A 16,098-nucleotide genomic window follows, 5' to 3' on the forward strand; every position below is an offset into this window, starting at 1 on the left:
CTTTTATAGGTGTGGATCAGAGTCCAGAGGACATCTGATGAGACTCCCAACTTCCTATGTCACAGAACAAAGGATCGAATCAGAGACACACGATTGATTGGCAGTAGAAACAGAGTCAGTGTATTAGGGCAGACAAAAGCACTCCTGCCTTAGTTACTGTTCTGTCGCTATGAAAGATACCATGGCCAAGGCAACTTCTGAAAGGAAGCATTTATTTGTGGGCTAGCTTAGGGTTTTAGAGAGTTAATTCATGATCATTGTGGCCAGAAGCAGGCATGGCTCTGGAGCAGAAGCTGAGAGATTTACATCTAGATCTGCAGGCAGCAGGCAGAGAGAGGGAAATTGGGCCTGGCTTGGACTTTCAAAACCTCAAAGCCCACTCCCAGTGACACACATCCTTTAGCAAGGCCAACCCCTTAATCCTTCCCAAGCAGTTTCACTAACTGAGGATCAAATCTATGAGACTATGGGGCCATTCTCATTCAAACCGTAACTCCTGAAAATGAAGTAAGCCAGAGAGCCCAGATCCCAGCTTCATGACCCTTTGTAGACGATTGCATTGTATCTGTTTTCTCTAATCATGGGGTTTTTTTCCTTTCTTTCAGATATATATAGCTATACCCTCTCTGTATATATGTAGAATGTATATGTATGTGTTCGTGGGGAGATTAGAGGACAGCCTCGGGTATCGGTCCTTGTCTGTCACCTTGCTTGAGGCAAGGTCTCTGGCTATTGGCCACTGCATATTCCAGAATAGCTTGGTGGGGATCCTTCTGTCTTTGCCTCTCCCCTCACTGAAGGAGTGCTAGAATCCAAATGAATACTGTCAAGTTGTTTCTAGAATCCCAACTCTGATTCTTACTCTTACATTATAAGAACTTTTACCCACTGAGTCAACTGCTAAGCCTCCCCCTTTTTCTTTTTTTTTTTCTCCTTCTTAAAGTTTCTCCGACAGCTCAGGATGACTTTGACCCTCTCGTCCTCCCACTTCCATACTCTGAGTACTGGGACTGCTGACATGTGCCCCCATGCCCAATTTGTGCTGTGCTAGGATTGAAGACAGGCCCCCACAAATAATAGTGAGGTAGTTTACCAACCAAGCTCCATCCTAAGCCCCAATTTTCTTGTGTGTGCTCTATTCCCTACATGAAGATCTAGTGGACAGTGGTGCAATTGGGGGTTTCTCTACTGCCCACCAGTTCCCAAATCACCACTCTGAGGCTTAATATTAATTATAATTGTTTGACCTATTAGCTCAGGCTTATTATTAACTAGGTCTTACAACTTAAATTAACCCATTTCTATTAGTCTATATTTTACCACCAGGCTTGTGGCTTGTTACATCACATCTTGCTTCTCCAGCAGCTGCTGGCCCCTCTCAGACTCGGCCTTCCTTTTCCCTGTATCTCTGTTTGGATTTCCCACCTAGCTGTATTCTGCCCTGCCATAGGCCAAAGTAGCTTCTTTATTAACCAGGGGCAATAAAAGATATTCACAGCATACAGAGGGCACTAAGAATGCCCATATCCCTCATTTCTGAATCCTATTATGTAACCCCTTCCTTCCTTAGACTACCCTTGAGGGATGTTAGGATGTGGCCAGAGATCATCTTCTAGAACCCAAACTCTTTCAAGAGGTACCTGATCCTTTAATTACCTGGCACCAGAATGGTCCAAGGTCAAAGCCTGTGAAAACTCCACCTAGGAGGAGAGGCAGATGGGTTTGAAGGCCAGATGTAATACATGCTCTGGGCATTGTCTCAATACATTTTAGCACAGGTCTAGTTGTTTGCTTGCTTTTTCTAAATTTTTCTTTTTTAAAAACTTGGGCCTTACGTTGCCCAGGGGCTATGTAGCTAAGGATGAGTGTGGACTTCTGATTCTCGTGTCTCCACCTCCCAATGGCTGAGATTTCAGCAGTGTACCATCCCACCAGTGTATGCAGCACAGGGGATGGAATCTTTCCTCGTGCATGCCAGGCAAGATCTCTACAAATTGAGCTACATCACCAAGCCCTGGCTTAGCTTCCTACACTCCTACCTAGCCTGAGAAGCCCCTGCAGATCACAATTACCCAGAGCTAATCCAGGACCCTTTGAAGGAGGCTTTCAAATGTCCAGATATCTGCTTTCTCAGAGCTTGAAGACTTGAAGTCCCAAGTGTTCTTAGCACCATACACATGTTTTTTTATACCCAAAACAGAAGTAGATCAGACAAGATGCTGGGGCAATGTTCTGATTGCAAGTCCTCCCAGATAATATCTTCAGATAATACAGAAGAGGTAAGCAACCCTGCTGACAACCTGCTGCAATAACTGTTGTTGGGAAGCCTGGGGCTATAGAAAAGAAAAAAAAGATACTCTGCTGCCCAGTAAACTTGCAAGGCTGGCTGGCTGCAGGGACTTCCCAGCTAAGCCTCGCATGGCCTTTGTGCGATGCTCATTGCTACACCAGGCAGCTACTCAGCAAAGGAATCCCTACTGGGATTCCAGTTCCCGTTGAAAGCATTATCAGCTGTTACTATTCAGACGGTCCTCGGAATGGTCCTTTCATGTCGCCCCCTCATGAAAACATACCTGGCCCCCTTTCCCTAGACTCTAGGATGATTTGCCATTTATGAAAAGATCTCTCTTTAAACAGTCAGGCAGATCCCAAGTTAGGCATTTGAAGTTCATGACCCTTTCTTCTTCAAGTTCCCAGCTCTTCCTCCCTCGCAACTTTGCTGAGCTGTAGGGCAAGAAAACCCCCCTGAGAACTGAAAAGCCTTCCCCATCTTCTTCCTCCTTCCAAACAAGCAGAGTCTGCGAGAAGTAAACGTAAGATCTTTGCTCCTCTCCTGTCCCCGCGCCCGGCCCTGCTTTCCTTTATTAAGGAAACAATGAGGCAAGCCATCCAGGATATGCTGTGTGGACAGTGATCTCCAGCAATAAATCACTTCCGCACTGGGTGACTTTTATGGGTCAGGGAAACCATATGGCCCGTGCCTCCGACTGCAGGTCAGACTTAGTAAGCGATGTGCATATTAAAACCGCCCTGGAGAGACATCGAAGTCAACGGAGGGCTTGCTTTGCAAGCCTGAGGACCGTATTCCATCCCTAGAACCCAGGCAAATGCTAAGCATGATAGGCCACACCTGGAGTCCCAGAGCTGACTAGGTAGACAGGTAGATCACTGGGGTTCAATGGTCAGTCAGTCTAGTCTCCTTAGCCAGCTCCGAGACAGTGAGAGAAGCCATCCGAAAGAAGAAAGTAAGATGTGGCTTCCAGGGAAAAACATTTGAGTTTGTCCTCTGACCTCCCCATGCACACTTGTGTGCATACATAGCTGAATGCTCTCTCTCTCCCCCCTCCCTCTCTCACTCGCTTGCACACATAGAGAGGGGGGAGGGAGGAAGAGGAGAGAGAGAGAGAGAGAGAGAGAGAGAGAGAGAGAGAGAGAGAGAGAGAGAGAGAGAGATTGTGGTGCACACCTTACATCTGTTTTAATTCCTCTGTACCCCTAATGCATGAAATGAAATGAAATGACCTGGGCTACCTTCCTGTCTTGCTCGGTTGCCAGCCCATGCTTAGACAGTCCTCATTGGTCCCTCCTCAGGCCATGGGGGAGATAGCCCAGTACAGGAGATGTTTCTCGGGGAAGTGCCACCCTGGTGGACATACTTCATCTCTGCCTCACCCTTTCTCCTCTCGGCAACAGGAATTACATAATGCAGTTCACCTCTTCTGCAAAGTTACCACATTAAGCAAAGACAGCCTTGACCAGGCTCCTGTTGCACGGCTCCTACTTCTGCACTGTGAGGGCCTCATGGCTACCCCATTGTGACAGCATTCATTGCAGAACCGTTCCCCGGACAGCTATTGTTAGTATCTACAGCTTCTCACACAGGGAGCACTGACGCGCAGACATACAGCGGTCACGGGTAGTGCGATGACGCAGGAGGCCCGGGAAGGCAGAATAAGTCATTTCCTAGCAGATGGACAGGTGGAGAAGGAAGCTAGACACAATTTAACTGGGATTGAATTTGAAACATCTTCACACTGTGGCCAGATAAGGAGAAACAGAACTAAAATCCCAACACTACAGAGGTGATAGCAGTTCAAGGCTAGGGTAGCCACACCATCTTAGCTTTAATTGTCACTTGACACCACCTGCAGTCACCTGAAAAGGGAGTCTTAATTGAGGGACTTCCCAAATCTGATCGGCCTATGGGTATGTCTGTGAGAGGCTGCCTTGCTTTCTTGTTGATACAGAAGGGACCAGTCCACTGTGGGTGGCTCCGGTTTCTGAATAGGCAGTCTCTGGGCCATATAAGAAAGCTGCCATGACCTTGAGTGAACCAGAAAGCACTGATCCTCCACAGTTACTGCTTCAAATTCTGACTTCAGTTCCTGCCCTGACTACCCCGAAATATGGGGTGCCACCTGGAAGCTGAACTAAGCCCTTCCCTTCCCTGAGCTGCCTTTGGTCAGAACGCGCTGTCACAGGGACAGAGAGGAAACTAGAACAGTCGTGTGTATGTACATAGGAAACAGATATTAATTTTGTACTTTAGTTGTGGGTCCTATCCCCAAGAGAGTTCATTATGTGCATATAAGTGCTCCAAAATCCGTACCCCCGAAAAATCCAAAATCTGAACTGCTCCTCTTAAAAGATGGTCAAGGACCTGAGACTTTGGGCTCCAGGTTTGGTAGAGTGCCTGTCTAGCATACATGAAGCCCTGGGTTTTATCATCAGCACCACACAGATCAGCTGTAATGGTGCATGCTATAACCCAGGGCTCAAGAGACAGAAGAGGACCATGTGAAACACCGTCTAAAACAAACAAACAAACAAACAAAAAACAGAGTGCTGCTTGTTTTATAGACAAGGGAGCTGAGGCAGAGAGTGACATTGTTTACTGTTTTTTTATGGTACTATCCTATTGTGAGGTTGTCAGTACTGAGGCGAACAATTTGAATGCTCTAGTCATATGATATTTGATTGGCTATCAGTTAGGCCAGGCTGGGGTCTGGCTCAGTTAGAATGCTTAACTACGATACATGAAGTCTTAGTCTGAGTTCCGGAACTGCAGAAACCAGGTGTGACGGCACAGGCCTGTAATCAGGAAGAAGATAGAGGCAGGAGGATCAGAAGCTGGAAGTTGTCCTCAGCTAGTCAAGTTTAAGATCATCCTGGAAATGTGTATGTGTGTGTACGTGTATGCATGCGTGCATGCGTGTGTGTATGTGTGTGTGTATACACATGCACTTACATAAACAAAATTAATATGGGATAGGTCAGCTATATTGTCTATTTTGTTTAAGTTTGATCTCTACTCTCCAGCATAGCTTAATACATAGTATACATTAGTTGAATAAACTAATCTTATATTTACACAATATTCAATTTATTATTAATGTATTTAATACATGGCAACAGCCTCCTTAGCACTACGTACACATAGAAAGGTGTGTGTGTATTCACAAAGTGACATATTAACTGGGCCTCTTGTCTGCAAATAACAGAAATGGAGGTCAAACCAGCTTAAGATAAAAGGAAAAGGACAAAACGCTACACACGAACAGACCGTGCAGAGGTGGATTTCAAGTAGAACCGTGTCCTGAGTCTTCAGCAAAGCTTTAAGTCCGGTTAATAGAAATGTATTCTACAGGCTCTGGTCGTATCAACTCAACTACAGCGAGAAAAAGCAAAGCTTTTTCATCCTCTTTGTCAGCAACTCGGGTACCAGACATTGCTTGGCGCATGCAAGCTGGAGCTATCTGTCCATCCAAGCTGACCTCGGAGGCCAGGGGAGCTGGCTGTGTGGTGAGGTCAGCTGCATTGCTTCCCAAGCTAGGGCAGCAAGCTCCATGTGGGGAAGGAAGGCTTAGATGTTAGAAGCAGCAAGGAAGACTGACACACAGCACCGGTTCCAGATGCTGCCAGTCTCTAAAGAAGAGTTCCGGCTTCCCCGGCTGTGTTCTGAGACCCCAGGGATGAGGCTCCTTCTCTCCTTTTGCCCCTCCTCCAGCCTCTGCTGGGAGCTTGCTAAGGTTGTAATCTTGATGAATAAAACACCTTCCCAGTCACTTCCAGTCCTCGGGTCCAGCATACGGACTCCCAGTAAGTGGCTTTCCACCTATGTAGTGTTTAGGAGACGGGAGACCACCTTCCCAGCCCAAGACCTTACTCACCCACAGGGTCACCAGCCCGCTGGCTCCTTTATGCTCCATTTCCCCAGTTCTCACATGTTGTCTCTTCTGTGGCCATTTTCAGTCCTTTATAATTGGACAAACCATTGCATGTCAAGTGTAAATCTAAGCCTGCCATAGCATCAATCACACCCACGCAAAGGGGATGAGAGATAGCCTCTGTTCTCACTCACCATTGCAGGGTCAGTAATGCATGCAGAGAAGGCAGATCCATTTATGAGAGGCCATGATCTGTAACCAACTAAATGGCAGGCTTCTGAGAGCATACGTGGGGCTGCCAGGAAAGAGAGCAGAGCCCTGGGAGTTCTCTGCGATGCCTGGTCTTGTTCCCTCTTCTAGCAACCACGATGACACTTGGTACTTGACCACTCAGTTGCACGGCTTAAGTGGACAAGGCAGGGTTTGACTTTGCATGCAGTAAAAAGAGCCTTCCAAATGACTTCCAGCTCTCTATCAAAGTCTCTGATCAGTAACCTGGCAACCACTTATCAAGGTGTGTAAGAATGGCCAAAGAGCTAATAGGATGCTACAGGGTAGCCTGTCCTGGCTTTAGCCCACAGCATCCTGGTGAAATGAGACCCACAAATGCATTTTTATGAATTCTGCTCCTGCTTCCTGTTAAGTTGGGAGCAGAGCCCCTAGTCCCTGGCAGCTATCCCAGCCAGCCTGGCCTGGGAGTTGCATTGCTCCAGACTCCAAATCTCAGCATGCCAGGTCCTGGTCCTTCCCTGGAGGGGGAGGGGGGGTCAGGACCACTCCCACGGGTTATTTAAATGGGCTCCCAGAGGAGAAACACATGGTTTTGGGTCTGCATGGGTTCCCTGCTTTTCTGTCTCCCCACCATGTGCTCAGCCACCCAAGAGTGTCATTCTTAACAAAACGATGGGCATTTTGATTTGATTTGATCTAATTGAATTTCTTGCACCAGTGGAGCTGCCCTTTTCTTATTAATTTTTCTTAACACTTCCCAATAAGGAAAACTCACATTTTAAAAAGGCCAGACTTCCTGGTCTACAAGAGCTAGTTCCAGGATAGATTCCACAAAGAAACTCAGTCTCGAAATAAATAAATAAATAAATAAATAAATAAATAAATAAATAAATAAAAGGGCAGGGAGAGAGGGGCATTATGATGCATGCTTGTAATCTCAGTCCTGGAAAGGAGGCAATAGATGGATTCTTAGGCTTGCTGGCATGCTGGAAGAGCCAAATTGGTAAGCTTCAGGCCTGTGAGAAACCCTGTCTCAAGGAAGGAAAGAAGAAAAGAAGGAAGGAGAGAGAGAAGACAGCATGCAAGGAATGACACCTGACTTTGTCCTCTGGTACACACACACAGGGAGAGAGAGAAGAGAGAGAGTCTTAATAGACACACAGAGAGAGTACTTACCTAAGTCTAACAAATTAGGCCCGCTGTCCAGCACAGCAGCAATCAGTGGTGACCGAAATGTAAGCTCTCGCAATAGTTCCCAGGGTCGCCCCCACCCCATCCTCCTTTAAGGACATTCACATCCCTCCCTCACTACAGATGTTTCACTGACATCCTTACTGCCACCCAGGTTAGAGGGCCGGGGCTGGGGACATGGCTCTGTCAGCAGAAAGCTGACTGTGCAGGTACAAAGACGTGTGTCTATCTCCAGCACCCACGTAGGTGGAGCGTGGCGATGGGCATCCGAAGTCCCAGCACTGCGGCAGGTGACCAGCTAGTCTAGCCCAGTGAACTGCTGAGCTCCACGCTAAGTGAGCGACCCTGTCTCCGAAAACAGTGGAGAGGAACTGAGAGACACATGACACGGTCCAACCCGGAAAGGTTGGCAGAGGGATGAGCTGACATCCCAGAATCTCCCGAAAGCCTCGGAACACAGTGTCTGTGTTTCCTTTCGAGAAGAGTTCTGAGAAAGGAGGCGTGGAAAGTGGAGTTCTTTTCCGGCAACTCAGTGCTCACCAGAGCCCGGCTGGGAAGTTGAATCCCAGGCCTGACCCTTCCCAGTTCTTCAGGCAGTAAGAATTACCGGGCTTCTGCTCTCCAAGTTTCAACTGAGAACTGCACCCACTGCAACTAAAGGTTCATTTTAAGTGGCATGGTTTTGGTTCTTTCTTTGGCTCGGCGTTCTGAAAGTTCGTGGTGGTGTGCGTGTAGGGCTATTTTCACCCATGGTGCAGTGATTATGGGCACCTGGTGGCCCTGTAGTCTAGAGCTCGTGTTTGCCTAGTGCGGGAATTACTCTTTAAATTATTTCCTGGACAGCACCTGAACACTCTCCGGTCTCTTCTTTCTCTGAAATCCATCTTATCTGGACCTCTTGTGCTGTTTCTATGACTACCGTCTTTACTCCCCTATGCATCCATCTCTGCCCTTTATTTTGAGGAGCCTTGATTTTTTTGTTGTTGTTGTTTCAGTTTGGTTTTTTGTTTTGTATTTTTGTTTTTAAGACAGAGTTTCTCTCTGTAACTTTGGAGCCTGTCCTGGAGCTCGCTTTGTAGATCAGGCCTGCCTCTACCTCTGCTGGGATCAAAGGCATGTGTCAACCGGCCAGCGTTTTTAGTTTGTTTATTTATTTATTTATTTATTTATTTATTTATTTATTTATTTATTTTGGTTTTTCGAGACAGGGTTTCTCTGTGGTTTTGGAGCCTGTCCTGGAACTAGCTCTGTAGACCAGGCTGTCTCGAACTCACAGAGATCCGCCTGCCTCTGCCTCCCGAGTGCTGGGATTAAAGGCGTGCGCCACCACCGCCCGGCTTTTTTTTGTTTTTTAATTTATTACATTTTCGCTAGTTTATTTTGAGAGGAGGAGGGTCCATGCCGCTGCTACATTGGAAGGTCAGAAGACAACTTACAAAGATCAGTTCTCACTTTCTGTCATGTGAGTCCTGGGGACTGAACTCAAGTCTTCAGGCCTGGTGGCACTGCGGTTCCTTCACCTAGTGGGCGACTCGCTAGCTCTGATGTAGCCTAGGCTGATTTTGAATTAGCTATGTAGCCAAGGATGACCTAGAACTCCTGATTCTCCTACCGCCACCTCCTCTGTGTTGGGATATACAGGCATGAGCCACCACAGCCCGCTTACATGGTGCTGCCACCAAACCCGGGGCTTTGGATGTGCTGGGCAAGCGCTCCAATGGCCGACTTGCATCCTCAGCACTGTTTGAGGTTTTTAAAGGCAAAGTCTCCTGTAGTACAAGCTGATATGTCTTTTTATTCTCTATTTTTTCTTGAGGAGGGGGGGTCTTCAAGTTTCCTATTTTAGTATTGAAATTTTCTCTTTTACTTTCCAGACCTGGGGACTGAACTCGGGGCCTGCCTATGGTAGGCAAATGCTCTGCTACCAAACTAAACCTTCAGCTCCTGGGAGTAAATTTTAATATTGCTCCTTTTTGTTCTCTGTATATTATTTTTAATATCCTGTTCTCATTTCCCAGTTAAGTGTTTTCTGTACCCCAGTATATTAAACTGCACTTTTCTCTGTTCTATGCATTTTCTTCTCCCTAATTTGTTTTTTCCAAACTATTTTTCTCCTGTTTACTTAGTTTTTGCTTGGTCTTTCCTGTTAGAAACCTTCCCCAGATGTCTGGTGCTCCTTCGCCATCTGTTCTTCTGAGGAATGGGGAACTAACCCCCTGAGTGCCAGGTCTGCATACACAACAGGTGGGCTTCAGAGCAGGTTTCACTCCACAGTGTGCCCGACCTGCACAAACCCCAGCATCAGCACCTTCAGGTCTTCCTTTCTAGGGATGATTGGGCTCCCAGAAAGGACTTTTCCAGTCTCCTGCTGAAGGACCCGAGCATAGCTAAGCAGGGAGCAACCGAGCACATCCGGTTCACTCCATGCCCCTCTGTGTCTGGATCCAGTTGATCCCGAAGGTTCCAATCTTCTGCAGGAGTGCCCCATCTAGAGAGCCACCCACTTCTAGAAGGACCTCTTTTATGTCGATGTATGGGGTATGTGTAGGCACACTTGTGATGTCCAGTCACCTTCGATGTTTGACTCATTGCTTTATTTGCTTGTTGGATTTTGTTTTGAAACCTCAGAACCCATGTTTCCTTGAAGAAGAAAAAAAAGGTTGGGTGTGATGGTACATACTTATAATTTCAGTGTTAGGGAGGGAGAGGCAGGAGGATCCCTTATGCTCACGAAATAGCCAGTTTCACCTAGATGAGTTCCAGGTCAGTTGGATGGCAATGGCTCCTGATCAGAATAGAGGTTGTCTTCTGGCCTTCACACACACACAAGCACACATGCATGCACACATATGCACAAACACACGTGCACACACACATCTGTACTTTGTGAGTACTCATCCACACATGTGCATGTGTGCACACACAAACGCGCACGCACGCACACTTCTGTATCTTTGTGAGTGTTCATCCACACATGTGCGCACACACACACAGACACAGAGAGACACACACATGGCTAATTGGCACTATGTGAGGTGTCAGGTTTCACAAGGAGCAAAAGCAGATGTGTGATTTCACTCTGACATCTGTATCCAGCCCTCCACACCCTGTATCTATTTATTTGCTTATGTCTACCTTACTGGACTAGAATATGAACACCAACCCGGGCACAGACCCAGACATTTTGGTCACCTTATTGTCTTCAGCTCCCTGTCATGTAGAAAATGACCAACGGTAGTTGAGAAATAAATGAAGCAGTGTAAGGAAAAGAACCTCTCCTCCAACTCCTCTGCTAGTTCCTTACTCTTCCCAAGACCACAAGCGTCTTTGTGAGCTGAGCACCTCACCTGCTAGGACCTCCCACCTCACTGTTTCCAGTCTTTGTTCTTCCTGGTGCTCACCCATTTTCCTGGCCTGCTCAGACTTTTCTTTCTCTCTGCCCTGCTCTGACTTTGACTTCAGTCAAAAAAGTCAAAGTTTTCAGTGAAGGAGGAGGCTTTGCCGCAGGCCTGACAATGCAGAGGCGGAGGGCTTCCTACCTGCTTTCTCTAGAAGAGGACAGCTAACTTTCGTAAAGATCTGGGGAAACGGAGCAGTGACTCAGCAGTTAAGAGCACCTGCTGCTTTGCCTAGAGGGCCAGCACCCACACCATGCAGCTCACAACAGCCTGTGACTCCAGTCCCAGGCCATCCTACCCTCTGGCCTCTGAAGGGAGCAGCACACATATGAATCTACCCACACAAGACACATTTTACAAATATGTGTGTGTGTGATGTGCATACACACACACAGACATGTCAACATATTTGTGGATGGAGAGAGCTTGGTTGATAGAGCACTAACCTAGAATTCACGGGGCTTCCATCTCCAGCACTGCATAAACCAGGTGTACTATGACTCCTACCTATGCTGTCTGCACTTGGGGTGCAAGAGAGGAAAGATCACTGAAAGTTCATGTGTGTGTGTGTGTGTGTGTGTATACGCATGTGTGTGCACACATGAACAAATGCCTGTCCATATGTGGGGAGCGCATGTGTATTTGGAGCTTAGAGGACAACCTCAGGCATGAGCCATCCACCTGCATTTTGATGCCGCATCTTTCCCCGGCTGAGAGCTAGCTTACCTAGTGAACTAGTCTGACTGGCTAGCAAGCTTCTGGGACCAACTTGCCTCCTCCACCCACTCAATGCTAGGAGTGCAGGCACATGCTACCATGCCCAGCATTTTGACATGGGTTCTGGGGACCAAACAGGACTTCATGCTTGCGCACCAAGCACTTCACTGACTGAGCCATCACCCAGCCCCCAGTTAGAGAATTTTATTGAGACTCTAATTCAAGTTAGGTGCAAAGGAAGGGGGCATAAAACAAAAACCACAAATTCTCAAGGTGGCAGGAACAGGTGGGTTAGTCAGAAGAGAGGTAGGTCAAGGGAATTCGGGGATAGTCATGGAAGGGAATCAAGAACCAAGCCTCTAGACCAATGGTTTTCAACCTGTGCGTCATGACCCCTTTGGAAGTCACATATCAGATAATCTGCATATCAGATATTTACACTATGATTCATAACAGTAGCAAAATTACAGTTGAGAAGTAACAACAAAAATAACATTATGGTTTGGGGTCACCACAACATGAGGAACTGTGTTAAAGGTCGCAGCACTAGGAAGGCTGAGAAGCACTGGCATAGGAGGAACCAGATTCACACCGTGTTCACACACCGTTTCTACTCCAAGCCCTGCTCCTCGCCTACCAGTTTAATAAAAACAGGCTGAACTTGAAAAGGGAGAAAGTTGTTCATTTTTCTCTTTTATGAAGAAAACATATATTACACACCTCTAATCACAGCACTTGAAAGGCAGAGGCAGGCAGATCTCTAAGAGTAAGAGGCCAGCCTGGTCTACAAAGCTAGTTCCAGGACAGTCAAGGCTACACAGAGAAACCCTGTCTCGGAAAAAAAAAAAAAAAAAAAGCAAAAACAAAAACAAAAAGACAACCAAAAAAAAACCCCTTACATATATTAACTTTTCTACTATATTACTGCGCCAAATGAACAAAACAGATCTGTGTCACATTCTAGATGCTCAGGTTCCAGTTTTTCTGCCAAAAGTTTCCTGTAACCCAGGCTGGCCTCAGACTCACTATGTAGCCAAAGATGGCCGAGATGGGCAAGAATATCTGACTCCCTTTCCGAGGACTGAGGTTACAAGCATATATCCAGTTTATGCAGAGGTAGGGATGGAGCCCAGGGCTTTACACCTGCTAGGCAAGTTCTCTACCAAATGAGCTACAACTCTAGCTCCCAGAAGTACTCTCTACCACTTGGGAATTAAGCCTTCTCCTGTATTAAGTCCAGGTGCTATAGGTAAGCACAGTATCAGCTGCGGAGGGAGTTCTGATTGGCCGAAGAAACCTATGCTGTCATCTTCTATTTATCTTGTTTCCAAAAGGATTGGTTCATAGGTGGGCATATGATTCAATTAAGGCCAATGAGAGGCCTAGGGAAACAATCCCATAAGCCCATGAGGACCTGAGTTCCATTCCCAGAACCTCGCATGTGTGCATGCGTGTGTTCGTGTGTGTGTGTGTGTGTGTGTGTGTGTGTTTTAAAGTCAGGCAAGGTGGCACACACTTGTAATCTCAGCACTGGGATGATGGAGACAAGAGGATCCCTGGGAGTCACTGGCAGTTAGAGCTGGTTGACATAGGTGCTAGGAACTGGACTTAGGGCCTCAGAAAGAGACTCAAGTGTTTTTAACCACAAACCTAATCTATTCTGTAAGCTCTGGCCAATAAGAGACCCTGCCTCAAAAAATAAATAAATAAAAATAAAAATAAACCAGCCCCCAAGAAATGGCACCCAAGGTTTTATTTCTTGTCTCTGCACGTACACACTCACATATGTATCCAAAGCGTGTGCTCACCCAAACACATATGAACACACACACTCCCATGGAAGGCCAGTGATGAGAGTGTTTGCCTGGACTTCAGAAGCCATTGCCTCTTTGGTCCTCTGTATTTACGCTGAAACGCACAGCCTGGGATGTGATGGCGGCTTTGTTGTCATGAGAAGGGACTCGGAGCTATGTAGAGCGTGAGAGAAACGGGGTCTTGGGAGATGTGGATCAAAACTTTCTGAAAGTCAAAACTACTCAGGACTCAGAAGACAGCAGCCAGTCCTTAGATTCCTTAAATAGTTAGGGTATTTCGAGTGGGAGTTTTCTTTATTTTCAGACAAACAAAACAATCGTGCCTGCTACAGAAGTGACATTTCAGCTAGATCCTGAGAGAGAGGCAACCCGGGACCTAAGAGGAAGTGGGACACTCTAGGCTGAGGAACAGCTCTGAGAAAGTTCTGGAGAGATAAATCTTAAGAGCTTCGGGGAACTGAGAAGAGGCCCCTGTGTGTGTGCCTGGGAAGAGAACAGGCTGAGGCCAGACTGGCAAGCAGGGGGCTGACTCTGACTTTTGGGCCCTGGGAAGGAATGTGGGAATCTTGTGGCCGGGGGATGGGAGGGGAGGGGTAGTTCTTCGTTTATGTTCCTGTTGCTGTGGTAAAATACCCCCACAAAAACGTGCATCGCCTTGGCTCACAGTTCACAGAGAGTCCATGATGGGGAAATCCAAGTAGCAGGGGCTTGAAGCAGCTTGTCCCATCATATCTACAATCAGGAGAGAGAATAATGAGGTTTCCTGTTACTGGGCTCCTTCCTTTGTTTCTACGGTCCTCAGGGACGCCAGCAGCGGAATGATGTTACCTGTTCCCACCTCAGCTGAGGTAATCAATCCCCACCCGGCAGTCCCAGGCAGGGGCCTGTGTCTCAGGGGACCCTAGATTCTAGCAGGTTGATGTTTAACACTAGCCTGCACACTGGGATTTAGTTCTTCTTTCTTTAGGGGAATACGGAGGGGCGCATGCACAAGTCTCTATGCCTAGCAGTCAGAGCGTCTTCCTCAGCTCCTTATTTTAGGAAGCTGAAGATTGCCGGTTTGATGGACCAGTAAGCCCCAGGAATTCTCCTGTCTCTACCTCCTCCCCAGTGCTAGGATTATAGGCACGTGCAGCCATTCGCTCTTTAATGAAGTTCTGCATCAAACGGGGTTTAGTCTATGATAAGCAACTGAGCCTCATTGCCCAACTCATAATTTTATAGCCTTCATATTCCACATCTACTTAATGAGACTGACTGATCTATTTCCATTTTGATGTTTCCTAATTCTCTAAAAGAAAAGAGATTAATGGGAAAGGGAAGAAAGTGGGCCTGGAGAGATGTCTCCGCAGTTAAAAACATCTGCTTCTGTTTTGGAGGACCCAAGTCCAGTCTCCAGCACACATGTCAGCCAGCTCATAACTCCCTGTGACTCCAGCGGATCCAAGACTCTTTCCTGGCCTCCAAAAGCACCTGCACATATGTGCACATACTTGTACATGTGTACACATAAATAAAGAAATAGATCTTAAAACATTAAAAGGGAAGAGAAGGAATATAAGAGAGCCCATTCAGGACCAAGAAGAAGGGAAGGAGCAGTGGCAGGAAAGACAAGAATGGACGAAAAATGAGAACCTTTAGTTAAAGCAGCATTTGGTTACCAAGTGTAGGTTTTTGTTTTGTACCAGCTAATATGTGTTGTTTTCATTTATTTAATTTATATTTTTAGTCGTTAACATTATAAATAGCCCTAATTTACAAAAGTGTGTCAGTGATTCAAAAACGGCAGCAATAAAAAGAATATGTAAATACCATCCTCAGGATAACACCTAAACCTCGAAGAGAGGGCAGACTCAAAGATAATGAGGGCCAGGAATCAGGGCACACGGGCAGTAAGAGCATGACCATGAGCTGATGCACGTTTGCAGTGAGGGTCTGGAAGCTGAGCAGAAGAATCTGAGCCCTGGATTGTATCGGATGGGTGATAAATAGGTTTGTCCCTCACCCTCTGAGGTGATACCTGTTATAAAAACATTTTTGTGAAATAGCAGGAAGCCACAAAAGCTTCAATGTCATTCTCAAAATACAATGACTTCGCTGATGGGACAATAAAGATTGCCCAGGACAAGTACAAACATGACAACTGCTTCCCAACACAAAGCTAATGGAGTTCATTGTTAAAAGAAACAGAAGAAGCTGATATACAGACATCCTAAAGAAGGTGTCTGCCATCTGTGGCCAAGAAACTCAGGAAACCAACTACAACGTAATGATAACTATGTGTCTGTGGAGAAAACAGAAGTTCTAGGGAAAGATTCCTTTATCGTAGAACATTGGCATGTTCTGTATCATCAGTGGTGGGAGAAAGGTGGACGACCCAAGTCCCAGAATTCAGGCAAATGCCACCATGTCCTCTTTATGCTGAAGGTCTAACCCAGGATCATGCATTCTAGGCAAACACCATAACAATTGAGCCAAATCTCCTGTCCCTTTTCTTTCTTTTTTTAAATTTATTTATTTTCATTTTATGTGCATTGGTATTTTGCCTGCTTGCATGTTTGTCTACTAGAGGGTATCAGA

Source organism: Chionomys nivalis, chromosome 5 (assembly GCF_950005125.1).
Source record: "Chionomys nivalis chromosome 5, mChiNiv1.1, whole genome shotgun sequence".
In the NCBI taxonomy this organism is placed as follows: Eukaryota; Metazoa; Chordata; class Mammalia; order Rodentia; family Cricetidae; genus Chionomys; species Chionomys nivalis.